The sequence below is a fragment of the Triturus cristatus genome, chromosome 5_2, assembly GCF_964204655.1.
Source record: "Triturus cristatus chromosome 5_2, aTriCri1.1, whole genome shotgun sequence".
NCBI lineage: Eukaryota > Metazoa > Chordata > Amphibia > Caudata > Salamandridae > Triturus > Triturus cristatus.
The window spans coordinates 459,034,014-459,057,534 of NC_140588.1; positions in this window are offsets into that span (position 1 = coordinate 459,034,014).

Here is a 23,521-nt window from a genome sequence, read left to right on the forward strand (position 1 = left end):
TGTTGAGTGGGTGGTGGTAGCGTCCACGGTTTGATGTATTGGGACCCACGCTTGTCTCTAACCCCCTGACGAGATATCCCTGCAACCTCTCTCCTCATCGTACTCATCTCATTACGGAGTTCTATGTTCTCTCCGCGAAAGGCGTCTACTTCCAGTCTTAAGGCTGTTAATGTTTCCAACACCGAACTAAGTACGGTGTTAGTATCCATCGTTCGGGCTGTACGTAAACGTGGGCTTGTCACTCTATCACGTTGGAAGAGTCTCGACTCACCGGTCAGCCGGGTACAGCAGGAACGATGCGTTGCTAATAGACCCTCTCCCCATAGGGGTGACACCCCTGCGTGCTCAAGAAACACCACATGTATGTCACGCCTCTAGGGGGAAGGGAAAAAGGGGATAAAAGAACCAAAACGAAAATAATCTACTGCTGGCAGGCTCTGGCACGGGAGGTCCCTGCTAGATACACAATCTCTGGTAAGGTCCACCCCAAAGGCCCTGCAAGTGGGACAGAAGCACAGAACACATCAGACGCGCGCTCTGCACCTACCTCCCCTTCTCTGAGCTCCCCCCCCCGCTTGTACACTTACACTGACCAGTCTTTGCTTTCCTCATAGGTCGGCAGGTAGGTAAACACACTTAAGAATTCAGTACTGTTCTGTAGAAATGTTAATAGTACTTATCTGCGGGGGTTGCTGATGCCGTTAGAGAAGACGGAATCCTTCCTTGGTTACTTCACCATGAAGTCTAGATAGGGTATCTCTGCGAGCGCGACTACCGGCTTATCCCGGGTGTCCTTGGGTAGTCGGTACGGTAGGCAGGTTGCGCCCAAGAGAAAGGTCTGGGCGGAAGGGAACAGAGAGCAGAGCGCTCGCTGTCTGTTGGGGGCTTGCGGTCGTCACCGCGATGCAAAGGGGGGTAGTCATTGGTAGTCCGGGAGAGAAGCGAGAGAAAACGCGCAATGCGCAGCGCACGTCTCCACCGGATAGGCGAGTGCGTACCACGCACTAGCCTCTAACACAGGGACTGGGGGCTGCGCTCGCAACGGAATGTCTCGGGGTTTATCCGCTCCGTGCAGCGCGCGTGGAGAGCGGCAGCTGCGAACACGGGCCAGACGCCCGCGGTGTCTCCTGGAAGTGGAGAGGTTCGTCTCGGTGCTGAACGTCCTGCTTCGGTAGTTGTAGGCAAGTCCAAGGGATCTCCGTCTGAGACCCGGAAGTACACAGAGTGACAAGCCCCGTGTTTCAGGTAGGCGGAGCTTATGTAGGCCACACGCGGCTTGCACGAGGAGTCTGGGAAATGTAGTTCTTGCCTCCGTGACCTGGGAGGTGTAGTTCTCAGTCTTCACGTCGGTTCTATGCCTACGCTGCGCCTCTACTAGCTCCTCCGTCCCCGAGCCCTGACAGTACCCCCTCCCCAGGTCCGGCGTCTCGACGGCCTGCCTGGCTTCAGAGGGTAACGGGAATGAAACTGCCGTAACAATAAGGGGCAGTGGAGATTGGTCTTGGGTTCCCATGACCGCTCCTCTGGGCCGTACCCCTTCCATTCAACTAAGTAGTATACCCGTCCCCTGATGACCTTGGAATCTAGGATACACTGTACTTCGTACTCCTCTTCCCCTTCTACCTCTATGACTGAAGGGCGGACCGGAACCCGTGTGTCGGGGTGACAGGGTTTGAGTAAGGAGACGTGGAACACTGGGTGGATTCGCCACTGTGGTGGCAGTGTGAGTTTCATTGCGACAGGGTTAATGATTTTGGCAATCAGATATGGGCCTATGTATTTGGGCTGTAAGCGAGTGCTGCCCTTGAGTCTTAAATGTTTGGTACTAAGCCACACCCGGTCTCCTACTTGATAAGCTGGTTCAGGATTTGTCTTTTTATCTGCCTGTTTCTTGTCCCGCTCTTGAGCCTCTTTTAACTGTTCTTTGGCTGCGTCTAAGGTCTGTTTGAGGTGTGCATGATGTTCTTGTATAGAAGGGTGCGAGGAGGTTCCAGGACGTGCGAAAGGCAACATGTTGGGATGAAACCCTTGGAGACAGTAAAACGGGGAACACCCCAAGGAGGAATGGGACGTGTTATTGTATGCAAACTCGGCGGACCACAGTAAGCTGCTCCATTCATCTTGATGTTGAAGGGTGAAGCACCGAAGGTATTGTTCCAGAGTCTGGTTAAGCCTCTCCGTTTTCCCATCAGTCTGGGGATGATAGCTGGAAGAGAGGCGGGCATCGATCTTCATGCTGTCACACAGATGTCTCCAAAATTTTGACGTAAATTGGGTTCCCCTGTCGGTGATGAGGACTGATGGTACTCCGTGTAATTTAACAATGTTCTGCAGGAAGACCATGGCTGTGGTGCTGTTCTCAGTCTTCACGTCGGTTCTATGCCTACGCTGCGCCTCTACTAGCTCCTCCGTCCCCGAGCCCTGACATGCGGTTGGGCAGGACAGAGGTGAAGATCTTAAGCTCAGTATTAATAAGGGAGATGGGACGGTAGTCTGAACAGCAGCTTGAGGGGGGTTGAGACTTAGGGATCACTACAATGGTGGCTAGCTCCGCCTCTGGGCGGAATGAACCACAGTCCACCGCTTCACTGTACATCGCCACTAGAGGTGAGACCAAGGTGTCACGGTAGGAGGCGTAAAATTCTTGGGGGAGCCCATCCGGTCCTGGCGTCATACCAGCTGCCATGCGCGATATGGCATCCAAGACCTCCTCGGGGGTGAGCGGGAGGTGCAGTGCCTTTGCCTCAGCTTCACTAAGGTGCGGAAGAGAGAACCGTTCTCGCCGGAGGAGCTCAGGGAGTGAGAGGCTAGGTGTCCGTGCCGAATAGAGAGTGGCATAGTAAGCGGCAAAGCATTGGGCCACTGCTGTCGGAGCGCAGTGGATCTCACCACTCCTACCCATCACCTCTGGTATTATATGTTTGGCAATAGGGTAAGTGGCGAGGGGATGAAGGACCTTCCAGTTTTTATCTCCCCAGCCATGTGCACGGGCCACAGAAGACCGCCATAGCAATTTGGCAGCCTCCAGGAAGGTCTGTCTGATTTCATTCCTCAAGAACGTGAGCCTCCTGTCCTGAGCCTCAGATCTGTCCTCAGGGGGCAGGGTCTCGAGCTGGGCGGCATGCGCCTCTAGAAGTGTGAGCTGAGAGTCACGTGCCACAGGGGTATGTTTGAGTTGGCCTTTGGCAAAACCCCGAACGGTGGCCTTCCCGGCCTCCCAAAGGGTGCGAGAGGAGGACACTGAACCTTGATTAGTGGTGAAGTAGAGGCGAGGCTCGGCACCGACTTGGTCTGTGAACTCTTCATCCTGGAGAAACCAGGTGTTGAGTCACCAGATTGGGCGTGAGGATGGAGGGAGACAGCCTATGTGCAACATCATCGGAGAATGGTCCAACAAGCCCCTGGGGAGGATCGTAATAGCTTGAGTCGCTCGGCAATCCTGGGCCAGCAGAAAAACATAGTCTATGCGGGTGTGCGTGTGGTGAGAGGCTGAGGTATGAGTGTATTGTTGCGTCGTTGGATGCCAAAGTCTCCATGCATCCCCAAGACCCAGGCTAGCAGCCCAAGCCGAGAGGAGGCTGGATTGGGAAATCCTAGAGGCAGAGGGGGGCGAGGTAGTATCAAAGCCGGGGTCCATAACTGCGTTAAAATCCCCCCCATGATGGTCAGTCCCAGGGGCAGGGCATCGATCTCTGAGGTGAGTCTCTGAAGTGTGGGGGCCAACAAGGTGGGAGGGGATTAGATAGCCAATAAGTTAAGGGGGCAATCTCCAAGGGTCCCTTCCAGGAGGATAAAGCATCCCTGGGGTTCGTGTGCCACTGGAGGAAGAGCTCAACGCACCAGAATAGCCACTCCTCTTGACGTTCTACTGAAGCCAGAATGCCAGACCCCGCTATAGCCATGTTGCGCCAGGAAGGGGCAGTGGTTGCACATCAGGTGGGTCTCCTGAAGGAGGATTATGTCTGCGGCACGACGATGGGCATATTGCAGGACCTTATCCAGCAGGCCGTTAACATTCCAGGACAGTATATGGAGCGACGACCCCCATCATAAGCGCCAGGCAGGGGAAAGTCATGGAAGGGACCGAGCAGTCGGCCAATATGGCAGAGGCCGTCGGAGTAGGATCATGCCTAAAGCTAAGGAATATGGTGCCGTAGTGTTGAGTAGTATGCGCTCGCCTAAATGTGGAAATGGTGTAGTAGTGCAAAGAACAAAAGGAACAAAAAACAGAACAAACAGGGACCGCAGCCCCAACCCCTTCCAACCCCCCCCAACCCCCACACTATACTTCAGGAACAGAAGCATCTGTCGCCCGAACAATAAACAGTGAAGTGAAAGGACCAAAATAAAACGCTTGGAAGCAGGAAAGCATGGAGGACCCCTCCTCATAGTAGGATGTTCATATCTGTAGCCATTGGAAAGCAAAGCCACCGCTCCGCAATAGGGCGAAGGCCTCCACAGGATCGTCGCAGCAAGGCCTACGGCCTGGGACAGCCAATAGGGCGGCGCCTCAAGAGTCCGGGCAGGAGATGTGGGCAGCAGCTCCGCTCCACCCGATCAGCAGCCGAACAGTCCCAGAACCACACAGATCACAGGAGCCCCGCGCCGGATCAGGCCAGGCGGATCAGGCCAGGCGGCTCCTGCAGGCCGCCAAGGCACCAGAGCCACTCCACGAAGGCCAGTATCCAGAAGGCTGGCACACGGGGTCTTCCGGACAGCACCGGATGGTCACCAGTGCCAACACCTCGCAGCCAGAGCGCTCAGGTCCGGAGGCCGGGCGGGGATCAGGAAAGCTTGCCGGACGCCACCATTTTGGAAAGGCCGCGCGGCAGACCCAGAGACTCGAGGCCGCCGGCCTCGTCCAAAATTGTCAGACAGCACTTCAAAGAACCCCCAGGGCTCCCAGGTAAGGAGACAGGCGTTAGGAGGGTCGCTGGGGTCCCGATGGTGAGTGATCACTGAGCGGAGGACGGAGTGGTCCGGAGCACTCCTAAGGTGCAACCGCAATCTTGACGCTCTTGGCAATGCCCCCTTTACCCTAGTTTTGCTAAGAATATTTTTTAGTGCCCCCCTAGTTTTAGCTGGGTGTGGATTATTCCTCTCGGAGGGGTTGAGGAAGAGTCATTGCCACAAAGAGTGAATCTGGCTCCAGACAGGCACTGATAAAACTCAGAACAGAGGCTATAGCGGAGCATAGGCCTAACATTCATTCAATGGGTTTGTGCAGGAGCTTGTCATGAGGTTAAAAAGAAGACAAGGAGACTGTGTTTATGGTGATGGATGGGGCAAAAAGACAGCAAAACTGAAGGAAAAAAAAGGGTGGAATAAAATAGAGGTAATTGCAATGAGGTAGCTATGTTAGGTTATATAGAATTAATATAGTGTTGTGAATCACCCCCCGAAAGCATATCTTGATGCTTAGGAGGAGTGCAGCTATGGAAGCGAAATATTATATTAAGGAGGGAAATAATGGAGGAGTGAGACAGGGATATGAAGTAGAGGGAATAAAGGAAGAGGAGAGGCAGGGTAATAAAGTAAACAAGGACATAGGAAAGACAGATTGGAAAGAAAGATTGGAGAGTAGAAAAAAGGAGAAAAGGTAAGAAGGGAGAATGGAAAGAAAGAAAAGATGCTGGATAGGAAAGGAGAAAAGTAGAAAGGACAGAAATAATAGTAAGATGCAGAGGAAGTAAGATTTGGAAGTGTGAGAAAGAGGGGAGATTTGAGTGTTCAGAAAAAAGAGGCATTTATGGAGAGGATGAGCTATGAAGGTGAGACATAAAAAATAAGTGAATAAGCAAGAAAGGGAAAGGAAATTAAAGAGAGGAGAGGGAAACATAGAGAGGAGAGGAGAGAGGGAGGGAAAAAAGAAGGTAGGAAAGGGTGATAAACCAACCAAAAGGGTATAGGTACACAAAGAGTTGACAAGGACGGGAACGAGATGAGTGAGAGAGAAACATAGTCAAGACATAGATTTGAAAGAGTAAAGGTGGAATGAGAAACAACAGGGAGATTAGAGTGGCTTTGTGGGAGAGAGAAGAGTAGGATGTAGACTGAAGAGAAAAGACAAAATGAGGGAGGAGTGGAGTTGAGCAAAAATAGAGAAAGAAAAGTGGGGGGGTGTAAAAATCAATGAAAGAAAAATCTATTTCAAGATAGCCATTAAATGGTCGTGCCTGTAAGAGGCTTTGGGCATGGGATCCCCTAGAGATCCCCTTGTGGACAACGGAATCCGGGGTGAGACCTAGACGGTTACCCAGTGGCTGTGAACGGATCTTGCCTGCCCTGCTTGTACCAGCAATGAGCCCCGGCATATCGGGGCTGGCTGCGAACCCATTGGCTGGCAAGTGCTGCACTCCCTTGCTGGTCCGAGAGCCGGAGCTGCTTGGCATATCATGAAGGTGCCCGCCATCTTCCCCGAGGTTGTTGAGGCCTCCAGTTGCGCTAGTTTTCTGCAGCAGTTTTCCTCCCCACTATCCACGAGACCACAAGGCCCCTGCCCTGGCACTCGCTAGTCGAGGTGAGAGCTACAGCAAAAAATAGTGGAAAGCGACCAAACACAAATAGAGACTGTGATGTCCATAGGCTGTCCAGCGACCTGGACACTGCAACAGGAGCTGGCCCATGCACCACACACCTGGCTCCAGGGTTGCCACCATCTGGGGAGCGGACTAGGCAGAAAATACAAGGAAACCATTTTGAGCTAGCTCTTTCTGTTAAACTCACGTGGACCGAGTCACAAGATGGCACTCCTCTCACACTCCATCTAAAAGGTAGGACTGAGGCCACAAAGTCTATAGAAAGCATAAAAGGACTAAGCTCCATAGTATGTTTACCCCCAGTTGCTAAAATAGCACCCCTTTTGTAATTATTTTGGTGCTGATCCCCTATTCTACATATTCAACCGCTACAATCCTTTATGGTGCAAGGTCTTTTGCACATTTTTATAATTTGCTGTGAAATACATGTTCATCACCCCCCTCACTCTTACCATATTTGTCTGTGAACACTTAGATGCATTTCGTGAGGACCTTAACGCCTATTGGCATTTGGGTCAGTCCCTCATAATCCTCACCCCCTATTTCACACACCATATAAGTAGGGGAGATCATATTTGCATTTCCATATGCTCAGGCAACGGTTTGCTACTTTCACCCACCAGGTCCATTCTTAAACCATTACTTGAGATGCATATGGCACGCAGAGTACTATGCATCGGTACCATCTTCACCATGAAATCCAGGTGGACTCTGCTTTGTCACTAGGAAAACTACAGAACACAATATCAACAGTTATAAATTGGTCCCGATTTAGTGTTTCTTATTCTGTTCACCCAGACATGGAAACTGAACACACTAGAATTCCCGACATTATTTATGGAACAGGTAGGCTACAATGCCTTTAGACTTATTTATCCTCCTAATCAATCAAAAACTGCATCAAAATCTCTAAAACACATATTTCTCAAATTACATCCAGAAACGCTATTTTCGGGCCCTTATTTCTGCAATAAAAAAGGAGCTATAATTACAAATCTCATACTATACACGAAAAGAAGAGCCCAATGATGGAAAGCCTTGCTCTCTCAGCAAAGGTTTGCAACATCTAGGAAAACTCCACATGGGCTTGGTAGCTCCCTCATCGACTTACAAAGCTGATGCAACCATCACCCTATACAATATTGGGATTATCCTCATGCAATCCTCAGACCACAACCTAGAAATGTTTGATGAAACCTTCTCTATCATCAAAAACTCCATAAATAGCAATGATCAGGATAGTGCTGGAGGCTCACTTGTCCCTGAACTAAAATAGTTAAAGTCTCGTTACTTAACGCATCAATACCTGACTGCCTTAAAACTTTGCAGGTTACTATTTTTAAAAAACAGCAGACCTCTCAGACCTAAACTTCTTCTGCCCAATCTCTACGATTCCGACACTAGAAAAACTCCTTGAGAATTGTGTACATGCTCAACTGTGCAACCACATTGACCAATTCATTCTCTTTGATCAATTCTAATCTGGCTTCTGCCATGGCCATAGCACTGAATCGGCGCACACACACATTGCTGATGAAACACTAAAAATGTTGGATCATACCGAATCCTGCCATCCTATCCTCCTTAAGCTCTCGTCAGCCTTTGATACCATCAAACATGAAAGCCTTCTGGACCTACTTAAAAAGTAGGAAGGAACTGTGGGGGACTGTTCTTACTTGGTTTGCCTTTTTTCTCCAGAACAGAACTCAAAGATTCAAGGTCAATATGTCCCTATCCAACACATTACAGGTCACTTTATTGGTCCCTCAGGGACCTGCGATCTCGCCCACTCTCTTTAATTTATTCATGGAACCTTTAACTGATTTGCTGAATTTATCTAACATCTACTATCACAGGTACGCAGATGACGCCCCACTGTACTTTAAAAATCTCTTCCCCAGAAGATATAAGGTCTCTAAACTATACCCTACAAAAAACACAAAACTGGCTGACTGGTAGCCACCTCAAGCTAAACTCTCTCAAAACAAAATTCCTTCTAATTGCCTCATCCAAACATTCTCCAGACATTGCAGAATGGAAAAACAACTAACAGCACTGAATTGTGTCCCACACATTATAGAGTCAACAAGATCTCTGTGAATAATTCTGGACAAGATTCTGAACATGTAGGTCTGCCACCAAATGAGCGAACTTCCACATGAGCATCTTACGAAAAATAAAACTCTTCTTTCCCCAGATGAAGTCTGCTGTTGAAGGTCTAGTAATTCCCAGGTTGGACTAAGGGAGTGCAACCCTATGGGGCCTTGCCAGAGCTAAGCTGGCGCCACTAAGGTTCTTTCTTAACTCTTCGTCTAGACTCATTCCAGGATCAAAAAGGAACAATCACATCACTTCAGACCTGAAATCACTTAAGGGGCTTTAATATAAGGCTAGAATTCATTCGAAAATAGCCTGCATGACACATACAGACCTACATTTCAGTACTGCAAGATACCTTGCACAAAAACTAGAGCTGTCTGGTGGTGTCAGAGCATCTAGAATAACTAGTTCCCTACTGCTGAAACCACCAAAATTTCCCAAAATGAGAACTTACAATCAGACCTTCTCAGTCATGGCCCGAGAATCTGGAATGCCCTTCTACTGGAAATCAGAATGAAATCAAAAAGATACTGATAAACAAATCTATGCCGGTGAATGCATGTACTACACTCCAGTACATGATTTATCCCATGCCTGCACGCATGCATATTTCTCGTAAACTATGATTTTTCTCGGTTTTAATAGTTGCTGTCTGCCTGGAACCTTTGATTATCTCACTGGTAGATTCTCCCATACCTTGGCCATCCTTGATTATGTTGTTATTTTCATACCTTTCACCTTGATCATTGTAAAGCACTCAGATACCTGCAATGGTCATGTTCAGGCTATATAAAACTTTATAAATAATTAAATAGGAAGGATAAGCAGAGAGGAAAAACTTAAAAAAGGGAGGAAAGAGATAAGGACAAGCAAGGAGATCAAGTGGAAGTGGACAGCGATAGGAAAAGGTGTGAGAGGGAGATAAGGGTGGTATGGCCATAGCAAATAGAGAATAATTATAATCAGAATGATTAGGGCACAAGATGTAGTGGCACCCATACCCAAGGCTGCAAAGGGCCCTCCCTTCCCCAGTAATGGATGTCTTTTAATACCAATCCAGAGGTGCTGTGGGTCAGTTTTTATGGTTTATGGTTTTTATAATTTGCTAATGACATGGAGCCCTAATTCTCCCTTACTATGTGACTGATTTTATTAACTTGCACACTGCACATGCTCGCATATTAAGTTGTTGCTTGTCTTCAGTGCACGCTGCCTTGGTTGCTGTGCACAAATCACCTTTATTGCTACTCATAGAGGCAACAAATTAGAGGGAACATTGGCTACAACTGCACTTAAATTCTTCATTTGATCACTCTAGTCTTATTTTGCAACTTAGGTATAATTTTCAACGGCCTTCCTTCCTTTCAATAACTCTAGGATCATGACTGTAAACAACCCAACTGTTGGGTTGTGAAATCTGCATGACAACCTAGTAATTGGGAGAATTTCGAACCATAGAATAAGAAATATGATCATGTGCACCCACTGCTGCTTCACCTGCAACACATCACCCACCACCCCTACACCACCCACACAAAACATAATCAGCACACCTGACACAGTATGTCACCGGATCCACACATTCCATGGGACTCACTCTTGACCATGTCTTCACCACCTTCAACAGCATTGAAATCATTGCAACCACATGGCTCACCTGGACCGACCATACCATTGTCTAATTCCAAATCAACATCCCAGCCTAACTGACCCTGCTACCAAAAGCATTGCCAAACCCAGGTGGAGCAGCATCCAGGATTTCAAATGGGAATACGCCCTGCACCTGAATCAACCAACTTCTACTGATGACCTGATCAGCCACATCAACTATCCAAACAAGGGGATCACAAAATGTAGAGACTCCCGAGCACCTCATGAAACATAATGCAGAGGACAATACAGACGCAGGCCAGCTGGTACACTGAGAAACTCCACTCAACAAAACACCAATGCCAATAATTAGAAAGAAAATGGAGAACGAACCACCTATTAAATGACAAAGAAATAAAAGGCAGCCCTGAGATGCTACCAAAAACAAATCAAAGAAACCACAAAAAAAACCCTAACTGAGTACATAGACAACAAGTTCAACAGCGGCAAGGAAATATTCACGATCATCAAAGACTTCACTTCATGAGCCACCAGCTCTAACAGTATCATAACCTCACAAAAACTATTTAGTAACCTCTTGGAATTCTCCAGCAACAGAATTAAAACAATATACGACAATTTCAACCCCCAACTGAACCCCTGAACCCTCACGACTAGCCTTCCCACAAACACCCACGGAAAAACCCTGAATGCCTGGGAAGCACTCATCATGGAAGAAACAACCAACATAAGGAGGACCATCCATCCTAGGCCACCAACAGACCACTGCCCCCACCACCTCAACAATATGGGTGCTGCCACAATCAGCAAAGTCCTCACCCAAATCCTCAACAGCTCCATTACTTCTGAGATGTTCCTGGATGCCTGGAAACATGTGATCGTCAATGCATTGCTATAGAAAACCTCCGTAGACTGCACGCAAATGGCAAACTACCGCCTGATCTCCCTTTTAACGTACCCGGCTAAAGTAATTGAAAAAGCCATAAACAAGCAACTCTCTCACTACCACAATACACATCAGCTCTAGATACCATGCAATTTGGTTTCTAGCCAAACCACAGCAGCAAGACTGCCCTTTCTGCTACATTGAACACGATCTTCCACTCCACAGCGATAAGAAAACTATATGAAACAGGCATACAGGGAACCACTCTCATCTGGATCTTTTCCTTCTTCACAGGAAGAGCATAAAGAATCAACCTGTCCCCTACACATCTGAGGCCTAGAATCGCACATGGGCAGTACTCTGAGGATCATCTCTCAGTCCAATGTTATTCAGCATATATGTGACTCCGCTGGAGGACCTCATAAGATCATATAACATCAACAAAACCTCCTATGTAGATGGCACCCAACTAATATAGTCCATGTCAGACAAGATCCCTACTACAAATAGGAACTTTGCCAGATGCATGACTGCAGTAGCCACATGGATGAAATCCAACTGCCTGAAACTAAACACAGACAAAACTGAAATGGTGATCTTTTGAAGGAAAGCCACTGCTTGGGTTCCCACCTGGTATACAATTGACCTCAGCCCCTCACCTACCCCGACTACCCAAGCAAAAGAATCTTGGAATCATTCTGAATGAAAAGCCTAACATGATAGTCTAAGTAAACGCAGTGACCTTCACTTGCTTCCACATCCTTAGGATGCTTTGAAAGATCTTGAAATAGCCACCAGAAAGCACCAGGAAAAGGGTTATCTAGGCCCTGATCCCCAGCAGACTCGACAATGGCAACACACTCTACACAGGAATCACTAACAAGCTCCTGGTCAGGCTCCAGACCATTCAAAATACTACAGCCATACTCATCCTCAACCCACCTTGTCACACTCACGTCCCACATCTCAGAGAACTGCACTGGCTCCCAATGCAAAAACACTCCCAGTTCAAATTGCTCACACATACAAGGCACTGCACAACACTAGCACTGCATACCTTAACAACCGCATACACTTCAACACAACTTCTAGGCACCTCTGTTCAGCCAGATTCTCACTGGCATGTATAACCCGCATCTGCAAAGCCACAACTGAAGTCTGCGCCTTCTCCTATATCACCCCCAAAGCTTGGAACGATCTCCCTCACCACAACAGAGCCTCCTCATCGCTTCTCGATTTCCTCAAGAAGCTGAAGCTCTTTCTTTTCAATTATCCTCACCAAGGACACAAGCTGCCTAACCCACCAGCAATGCTCCTGGACACCCTCAGATGTTATTAGCGTGCTATACAAATACACACATAACATAACACAAAATTATTAATATGCCTACTTCATTTAATAATGTTGCAGCATTTAAAACAGATGTTTTTATAAATGAAGAAAAATGTTTTACCTTTCCTACTTCTCTTCTGTTTTTTAACATTTCAAGCCTTATTTGTTCAAATGTCTGCCAACTGGGGTATTTGCTTAAAAAGATGCAAAAGTGTGACACATTTTTTTTGCTCTTTTAACTTTTTGACGTATAAAAAATATAATGCCACATCCTCTCTTTTAGTTTTTCTCGGATCTTCAAATGGAGATGAGCTTATTTTCTATCAGGAATTTGCAATTTCCTAATCTCCTTACGATTATTACAACTCCAAAAAGGTTTTACTATCATGTTTTCTTTATTTGGAGAAAAAATACGTAACTTCTCTGTTTGGAAATTGTAATGTAGATTGTATGGAAATGCCTCTTTATGTATTGTCACCCCCAAGTTTTTTGACTGATGTTGCTGGTTTTTCAGCTCTGAGACTGCACTGAAACCTGCTAACCAGACCTCAGTACAATTGCCCTTATCCTAAAAGTGTATGTTGAAGTGGCTATACCCAATTGGAAGTGGCTAACTTACCTGTAAGTCCCTGGGAAATGCTACCCTGGTACCCAGGGCATGTAAGTTAGAGGCGCATCCCGTGGCTTGTAACACTGATCATGCCACCCTGCAGGTCTCCCAAGTGAAGCAAGTCCCCAAGTCTGCCACTGAAAACTGGTTGAGCAGTCATGCACTTCTAGCCCAACATTGTCATTGAAAGCAATGGCAAAGCCACCATTTCCCCATAACATTTGTTTAAGTCACCTCTCTGGCAGGCCTACCCAGCCCTAAAGGCAGGGTGCAACATATAACACAGGCAGGACATGTACTTTACACATTCTGACAGTAAAACACTTAAGACAACCGTTTTACTATGGAGAGACATGGTCGCCCAATCCCTCAGCTGTGCTATCTCTAGAATGGTGCAACCAAAGTGAAAATTCCAAGGTATCAAACAATGTTAAGCCAGACTTGCATCTCAAGTCGAAATTAAAGTACACAAACACTAAGTTGTTCCCGAGCAGACAGGAGTAATAATGATTAATTCAAGGTATAATAGTTGACAAAAAGGAGAGTCCCATCCATAAGTAAGTGGATTGTCTTCTTTATTGTTTCCGCTGTTGTAGATGTTAAAAGTAAATCGTAATGGTAAGTTGTTTCATAGATGTTTGCAGCCAACACATGTTTCGTCAAAGGGCGGAAAGCCCAAAAGACTTCCTCAGGGCTACAAAGTGATGAAAAAGAACTGATCATACAACTTTGTTACAATTATATCATGAGTATATCTCAGTCAGAATAACATCTCAAAACAAATAACCATAATGAAAGCCGCAACATAGATCAAAGAGCAACCCAGAAGAAAAAGGGAGAATGGTGAAGGTGGATTGTTGATTAAAATCAAGAACAGTTGTGTCACACTAAGGACGCTGAGGTCCATATAGAGGACATACCACCAAAACGACAGGGAAATATAAGTAAGTAGCGAAAATACCATAGAGTAAGTGATCAGTGTGGTAATAAGATCAATGTACGTGTGAATAAAGGAGAAAAAGGTGAAATTAATAATAAGAGGAGTGCATTAGGACCAAGTTATAAGTACGCGGAAAAGAATTTAACGAATATAACTCACACCTCAGGGATTAAGATACACTATAACTAACGTAGCGAACACGATGATTCAACAAATAACAGCTTAGAGTCCCCTCGGTCAACATGCTAGGATCTACATATGTACAAACATACACACAAGAAGAATATAAGCAAGCGAACTTGTCTAAAAATAGGCGAAAGATAACACTCACCATTAACAATATATTTTCGATCTGGTAACGTGTATGACAGGAAATCAGTGTCACAAATGGAGACAAATAATTCAATCAGAGATTCCTCAAATTGTTGTCTGGTAAAGCTGAGAATAATCTGCAAGGTCATTATAAAACAATATAGGTAAGTATAATCTCAAGTCCTATTTATAATATAACAGGCTTATCACAATCTCGTTAAAGAGTACGGTAATTATGTATCGTTAACTGCTAATATATAAAAATTGCTTCCAGGAAAATAACCTCTATGACACTAATCCTTAAGACATGCACCATCGGATAAACGAAAAAAGTGGTTGAGTTACCTCTAGTATGGTTCCGGAAATATATCACAATCAAATTAAAAGGTCAGCAGTAATGGAAATTCTGTAAACAAACAATAAATAGAATATTCAGAGAAATCTAGACTCAAACCGTGGACCACACATCAAAATTCCTGTCGGTAAACTCCTATGCACGCAGGTAATGTGTGTAACGATTCAGCATAAGCAAAACCAAAAAAGGGGGGGCTCAAGCGGAAATATGAGCACACACACAGGGTTACGGAGCCAAATGGTAAAGTCCAACGCTGTTATGCTACTTCGGATTCAAATGCTTATAATATAAGGCAACAATAAACAGTAACACCAAAAGCCCGAAGGCTCCAAAATACGAGTTAGCTCTATACGAACATTATGGTCGGACAGAAATACCATACCCGTAGTGCGGAGAGTACTCCGATCAGTATCCAAGCTCAGGTGCATATAAACGAGCAGGCGCCATAGTAGCCCTCAATATATACGAGGCCCGGTCCTCGGAATAACGTCATTCGTAAGAGGTTCAAAGAAGGACTATCAGGTAACGCGTATATTATCAAGGTCGCCATCTTAAAAAGGTATAAGATATCACGTACTAAACTAGAATAATATTATCTCATATGTGTGTTTGTCAAGATATACACTGACTATCAAGTTGCTAAAAGTCCATAATATATCACAAAATTAAATTAAGCCCAAATACGATTAAAAACGATCTAATAACCATAAAGTCTCCATTACCAATGTAATATTGGAGTCGCCATCTTAAAGAGGTGTAAAATGTAAATACTAAAGTTTTAATAATTTTACCGCATATATGCGTTCGTCAGTTTTTAACCCCTTGTATGCCCATGACGAGCTGGACTCGTCATGGAGCACAGTCACACTGTGCCCATGACGAGTCCAGCTCGTCTTGAGGCATACCCTAGGGAATCCCTCTGGTGCGGGCACCAGAGGGATTCCCTTTCTGCACAAATAGCCTCGAGAGCTGGGGAAGAGCTTCCCCAGCACCAGAGGCCTCCCCCCTTTCACTGCAATGACGATCGGCGCGCACGTCGCGCCGACGTCATTACAGTGAAAGTGAAACTGAAATGAGCCAAGAGGCTCATTTCAGGTTTCACTTTGTACGTGCTCAGGGGGCTATCTCAGCCCCCTGAGCACGTACAAAGACGGGAGAGGTATCGTTGGAAAGGGGAGAATCTCCCCTTTCCAATGGTACCCCTCCCCAGTGGATCCCTGCTTGGGGATCCCCACAGGAGGGCGATCCCCAAGCAGGGATCCACCCACTAGACACCAGGGAGGGGGGAGCGGCCCCTTGGGCAAGGGCCTTTGCTCCCCCCTGTGTATTTTTGGGCATTTTAGTCTTTTTGCCCCCCGGGGGTAAAAAGCCCACTAGACACCAGGGAAGTTACATAAATAAATAAATAGGGGTGGGGGCTGCCCAAAACGGGCAGGCCCATGCCCCCCCCCCCCATTACTACAGTCTTTCTGCCCCCCTAGGGGGCAGATGGGGCATCGGCCCCTAATTTGCCCCTCCGGGGGGGGGCAGAAAGCCCACTAAACACCAGGGATTAGTTTTTAGTTTTATTTTTAGGGTGGGGGCTGCCCGCAATGGGCAAGCCAATGCCCCCACCCACCACCATTACAGCCTTTCTGCCCCCCCTGGGGGGCAGATGGGGCATCGGCCCCCAATCTGCCCCCCCGGGGGGGAAAGCCCGCTAGACACCAGGGAATTGTAAAAAAAAAAAATAGGGGTGGGGGATGCCCAAAACGGGCAGGCCCATACCCCCAATTATTACAGTCTTTCTGCATTGGCCCCTAATCTGCCCCTTTGGGGGGGGGGGGGCAGAAAGCCCACTAAACACCAGGGATTCGTTTTTAGTTTTATTTTTAGGGTGGGGGCTGCCCGCAACGGGCACGCCAATGCCCCCACCCACCCGCCACCATTACAGCCTTTCTGCCCTCCCTGAAGGGCAGATGGGGCATCGGCCCCCAATCTGCCCCCCGGGGGGGGCAAAAAGCCCACTAGACACCAGGGAATTGTTAAAAAAAAAATAGGGGTGGGGGCTGCCCAAAACGGGCAGGCCCATACCCCCACCCCACCCCCCAATTATTACAGTCTTTCTGCATTGGCTCCTAATCTGCCCCTTCGGGGGGGGGCAGAAAGCCCACTAAACACCAGGGATTATTTTGGCGCAATTGTTTTTAGGGTGTGGGCTGCCCGAAACGGGCACGCCAATGCCCCCACTCTCCCCCCCACAAAAATATCAGTCTTTCTGCCCCCCAGGAGCCAGATGGGAGCTGTAGCCCCCAATCTGGCCCCCCCTGGGGGCGCAGAATGCCGACTAGAAACCATGGATTTTTTTGTTTTATTAGTGTAGGGGTAGGGGCTCCCCAAAATGGGCATGACAATACCCCACCCCACCCCCAGAGAAATTCCAGTCTTTCTGCCCCCCGGGAGGGCAGATGGTGGCAGTGGCCTCTGTACTTGGGCCTTCCACACGAGTGAGGCACCATTTTTTCGAGAGACCCGGGGGAACGCTGGGTGGTAGGAAATTTGTGTCAGCCCAGTGATGCCTCAACTTTCCCACACAAAAATGTGTGAAAAAGGTGATTTTTTTCAGCTAAATTTGAGGTTTGCAGGGCATTCTGGGTAAGGAAACGTTGGGGGATCCATGCAAGCCATACCTCCCTGGAATCCCCCAGGTGTCTAGTTTTCAGAAATGTGAGGGTTTGGTAGGTTCCCCTAGGTGGCCGCCAAGCACCGTCCAAAAACCCAGGTGACCCCCTTGCAAAACCAGGTCGTTTTGAGGTAGGCAATTTTCATGTCGCCTCAATACGTTTTGGGGCCTTGCCTGTCGCGGGAACTTGGGTCTCCCACACGAGTGAGGCACCGTTTTTATCGGGAGACCCGGGGGAACGCTGGTTGTAGGAAATTTGTGTCAGCCCGGTGATGCCTCAACTTTCCCACACAAAAATGTGTGAAAAAGGTGATGTTTTCAGCTAAATTTGAGGTTTGCAGGGCATTCTGGGTAAGGAAACGTTGGTGGATCCACGCAAGCCATACCTCCCTGGAATCCCCCGGGTGTCTAGTTTTCAGAAATGTGTGGGTTTGGTAGGTTCCCCTAGGTGGCCGCTGAGCACCGGGCCAAAAACCCAGGTGACCCCCCTTGCAAAACCAGGTCGTTTTGAGGTAGGCAATTTTCATGTCGCCTCAATACGTTTTGGGGCCTTGCCTGTCGCGGGTACTTGGGCCTCCCACGCGAGTGAGGCACCGTTTTTATCGGGAGACCTAGGGGAACGCTGGGTGGTAGGAAATTTGTGTCAACCCAGTGATGCCTCAACTTTCCCACACAAAAATGTGTGAAAAAGGTGATGTTTTCAGCTAAATTTGAGGTTTGCAGGGCATTCTGGGTAAGGAAACGTTGGGGGATCCACGCAAGCCATACCTCCCTGGAATCCCCCGGGTGTCTAGTTCTCAGAAATGTGTGGGTTTAGTAGGTTCCCGTAGGTGGCCGCTGAGCACCGGGCCGAAAACCCAGGTGACCCCCCTTGCAAAACCAGGTAGTTTTGAGGTAGGCAATTTTCATGTCGCCTCAATACGTTTTGGGCCCTTGCCTGTCGCGGGTACTTGGGCCTCCCACACGAGTGAGGCACCGTTTTTATGGTGGTCGGAAATTTGTGTCAGCCCGGTGATGCCTCAACTTTCCCACATAAAAATGTGTGAAAAAGGTGATGTTTTCAGCTAAATTTGAGGTTTGCAGGGCATTCTGGGTAAGGAAACGTTGGTGGATCCACGCAAGCCATACCTCCCTGGAATCCCCCGGGTGTCTAGTTTTCAGAAGTGTGTGGGTTTGGTAGGTTCCCCTAGGTGGCCGCTGAGCACCGGGCCAAAAACCCTGGTGACCCCCCTTGCAAAACCAGGTCGTTTTGAGGTAGGCAATTTTCATGTCGCCTCAATACGTTTTGGGCCCTTGCCTGTCGCGGGTACTTGGGCCTCCCACACGAGTGAGGCACCATTTTTATCGGGAGACCCGGGGGAACGCTGGGTGGTAGGAAATTTGTGTCAGCCCGGTGATGCCTCAACTCTCCCACACAAAAATATGTGAAAAAGGTGGTTTTCAGCTAAATTTGAGGTTTGCAGGGCATTTTGGGTAAGGAAACGTTGGTGGATCCACGCAAGCCATACCTCCCTGGAATCCCCCGGGTGTCTAGTTTTCAGAAGTGTGTGGGTTTGGTAGGTTCCCCTAGGTGGCTGCTGAGCACCGGGCCAAAAACCCTGGTGACCCCCCTTGCAAAACCAGGTCGTTTTGAGGTAGGCAATTTTCATGTCGCCTCAATACGTTTTGGGCCCTTGCCTGTCGCGGGTACTTGGGCCTCCCACACGAGTGAGGCACCATTTTTATCGGGAGACCCGGGGGAACGCTGGGTGGTAGGAAATTTGTGTCAGCCCGGTGATGCCTCAACTCTCCCACACAAAAATATGTGAAAAAGGTGGTTTTCAGCTAAATTTGAGGTTTGCAGGGCATTCTGGGTAAGGAAACGTTGGGGGATCCATGCAAGCCATACCTCCCTGGAATCCCCCGGGTGTCTAGTTTTCAGAAATGTGTGGGTTTGGTAGGGTCCCCTAGGTGGCCGCTGAGCACCGGGCCAAAAACCCAGGTGACCCCCCCTTGCAAAACCAGGTCGTTTTGAGGTAGGCAATTTTCATGTCGCCTCAATACGTTTTGGGGCCTTGCCTGTCGCGGGTACTTGGGCCTCCCACGCGAGTGAGGCACCGTTTTTATCGGGAGACCTAGGGGAATGCTGGGTGGTAGGAAATTTGTGTCAACCCAGTGATGCCTCAACTTTCCCACACAAAAATGTGTGAAAAAGGTGATGTTTTCAGCTAAATTTGAGGTTTGCAGGGCATTCTGGGTAAGGAAACGTTGGGGGATCCACGCAAGCCATACCTCCCTGGAATCCCCCGGGTGTCTAGTTTTCAGAAATGTGTGGGTTTGGTAGGTTCCCATAGGTGGCCGCTGAGCACCGGGCCCAAAACCCAGGTGACCCCCCTTGCAAAACCAGGTCGTTTTGAGGTAGGCAATTTTCATGTCGCCTCAATACGTTTTGGGCCCTTGCCTGTCGCGGGTACTTGGGCCTCCCACACGAGTGAGGCACCGTTTTTATCGGGAGACCCGGGGGAACGCTGGGTGGTCGGAAATTTGTGTCAGCCCGGTGATGCCTCAACTTTCCCACATAAAAATGTGTGAAAAAGGTGATGTTTTCAGCTAAATTTGAGGTTTGCAGGGCATTCTGGGTAAGGAAACGTTGGGGGATCCATGCAAGCCATACCTCCATATAATCCCTCGGGTGTCTAGTTTTCAGAAATGTGTGGGTTTGGTAGGTTCCCCTAGGTGGCCGCCGAGCACCGGGCCAAAAACCCAGGTGACCCCTCTTGCAAAACCAGGTCGTTTTGAGGTAGGCAATTTTCATGTCGCCTCAATACGTTTTGGGGCCTTGCCTGTCGTGGGTACTTGGGCCTCCCACACGAATGAGGCACCGTTTTTATCGGGAGACCCGGGGGAACGCTGGGTGGTCGGAAATTTGTGTCAGCCCGGTGATGCCTCAACTTTCCCACACAAAAATGTGTGAAAAAGGTGATGTTTTCAGCTAAATTTGAGGTTTGCAGGGCATTCTGGGTAAGGAAACGTTGGGGGATCCACGCAAGCCATACCTCCCTGGAATCCCCCGGGTGTCTAGAAATCTGTGGGTTTGGTAGGATCCCCTAGGTGGCCGCTGAGCACCGGGCCAAAAACCCAGGTGACCCCTCTTGCAAAACCAGGTCGTTTTGGGGTAGGCAATATTCATGTCGCCTCAATACGTTTTGGGGCCTTGCCTGTCGCGGGTACTTGGGCCTCCCACACGAGTGAGGCACCGTTTTTATCGGGAGACCCGGGGGAACGCTGGGTGGTAGGAAATTTGTGTCAGCCTGGTGATGCCACAACTTTCCCACACAAAAATGTGCGAAAAAGGTGATTTTTTTCAGCTAAATTTGAGGTTTGCAGGGCATTCTGGGTAAGCAAACTTTGGGGGATCCATGCAAGCCATACCTCCCTGGAATCCCCCGGGTGTCTAGTTTTCAGAAATGTGTGGGTTTGGTAGGTTCCCCTAGGTGGCCGCCGAACACGGGGCCAAAAACCCAGGTGACCCCCCTTGCAAAACCAGGTCGTTTTGAGGTAGGCAATTTTCATGTCGCCTCAATACGTTTTGGGGCCTTGCCTGTCGCGGGTACTTGGGCCTCCCACACGAGTGAGGCACCGTTTTTATCGGGAGACCCGGGGGAACACTGGGTGGTAGGAAATTTGTGTCAGCTCGTTGATGCAACAACTTTCCCACACAAAAATGTGTGAAAAAAGTGATGTTTTCAGCTAAATTTGAGGTTTGCAGGGGATTCTGGGTAAGGAAACGTTGGGGGATCCACGCAAGCCATGCCTCCCTGGAAGCACACGGGTGTCTAGATTTCAAAAATGTATAGGTTTGCTAGGTTTCCCAAGGTGCCCGCAGAGCTAGGGTTCAAAAACTACAGCTAGACATTTTGCCAAAAAAGGGTCATTTTTCACTGCGAAATTGAGGTGTGACCATGTTGCGTTTTGCGCCGTTTCCTGTCGCGGGCACTAGGCCGACCCACACAAGTGAGGTACCGTTTTTCTCATAAGACTTTGGGGAACGCAAGGTGGGTGGATCCACGCAGATTCCGGAACTTTCCACCACAGAAATGTGGGGAAAATGTGTTTTTATTGTCAATTATTTAGGTTTGCAAGGGATTCTGGGTAACAGACCCTGGTGGGAGGCCGTCAAGTCACCCCATTCTGGATTCCCCTGGGTGTCTGGTTTTCAAAAATGTATAGGTTTGCTAGGTTTCCCAAGGTGCCCGTAGAGCTAGGGTTCAAAAACTAGAGCTCGGCACTTTGCCAAAAAAGGGTAAATTTTACACTGCGATATTGAGTTGTGACCACGTTGCGTTTTGCGCCATTTCCTGTCACGGGCACTAGGCCGACCCACACAAGTGAGGTACCGTTTTTCTCGTAAGACTTTGGGGAACGCAAGGTGGGTGGAAATTTGTGGATCCACGCAGATTTCGGAACTTTCCACCACAGAAATGTGTGGAAAATGTGTTTTTTTTGGACAATTTTTTAGGTTTGCAAGGGATTCTGGGTAACAGACCCTGGTGGGAGGCAGTCAAGTCACCCCATCCTGGATTTCCCTGGGTGTATAGTTTTCAAAAATGTATAGGTGCGCTAGGTTTCCCAAGGTGCCCGCAGAGCTAGGGTTCAAAAACTAGAGCTAGGCACTTTGCCAAAAAAGGGTACATTTTCACTGCGATATTGAGTTGTGACCACGTTGCGTTTTGCGCCGTTTCCTGTCGGGGGCACTATGCCTACCCACACAAGTGAGGTACCATTTTTATCGGGAGACTTAGGGTAATTCAGTTTTGTAAAGGAACTGTTATTATCTATTGACTTTCGATGCATTTCTGCCTTCCAAATGAAAGATATTGTGTAAAAAAGAAGTCATTCTAAAAAATGACTGATAATTCTCATGCTAGTATGAGTATTCGCAATTTCAGAAATGTGCAAATATCTACTGTTTCTAAACTCTATATTTTGTTCCCATTTCAGAAATACATAGGTGTCTTTCATACCGATTTTTCCATGTACACATTTTTACAGAATAATTACTATATACCCGGTACATAATAAAAAACCATTGCAAGTTGCTGCTCAGTTTTTGTCTCTGGGTTCGTCGGGTTCTTGGTGAAATTACAAGTCCTATATATCCCCACAACCAGTAATGTCCAGCGGATGTAATGGTATATTGCTTTCAAAGAGCTGTCATAATTAGAAGAAGTTACAGGTGAAAACGTTGACACAAAAGGCTTTTTTTTTCAACTCGTTTTCAATTTATCCTATATTTAACTGTTAGTTTCTATAAAAAAACCTTGATGGATCTACACAAATGACCCCTTGCTGAATTCAGAATTTTGTCTTCTTCTCGAAAATGTATAGCTTTCCAGGATCCATTATTGCTTTTGTACCCATTTCTGCCATTAACTGGAAGGAGGTCAAAAGCACAAAAAATAGCAAAATTAGGCTATGTCCCAGAAAAATGCCAAAACTGTGTAAAAAATGTTGGGTTTCTGACAAATGTCTGGTATCCCCGAAAAGCTGGGAAAATTGTGATTTCAACCCCACAAACCCTTTTTTGATAACATTTTCAGGGAAAGACCCAGATGCTTTCATTTGCAGCCCGTTTTTCCAATTTTTGCGAAAAAAAACAAAATGTTGCTGTATTTTGGCTCATTTCTGTGACCCCTCTGGGAGAATCCACAAACCCTGAGTACCTTTAGAATCCCCATGATGTTGGAAGAAAAGGACGCAAATTTGGCGTGGATACCTTATGTGGTCAAAAGGTTACAGGGGTCAAAGCGCGCACTACCCCAAATAGCCAAAAAAGGGCGTGACACAGGAGGGAAAAAGGCCTGGCAGCGAAGGGGTTAAAGTAGATCTAGAATTCATGGAAGGCCGAATTCCTAGAAGACCATAATGTGTCGCAAATATAACATAGATATATTGATCGAAATTAGAAACGATACAATAACCATGACGCCTTCATCATAAGGCAATACACAGATTGAGTATAACAAATATCCAGTCCAAGTCAAGAAGGTCACAAAGGCAGACATATAGAAGACAAATTAGGAAGGAGAGATATTAATTGGTCAGGAGGAGAAACATCTGTGTTCAGATTTAATAGTAAGGACCAAATGTACCAGAGGAGGAGAGGGCAGACTTGTCATCTGAATAAATCCACA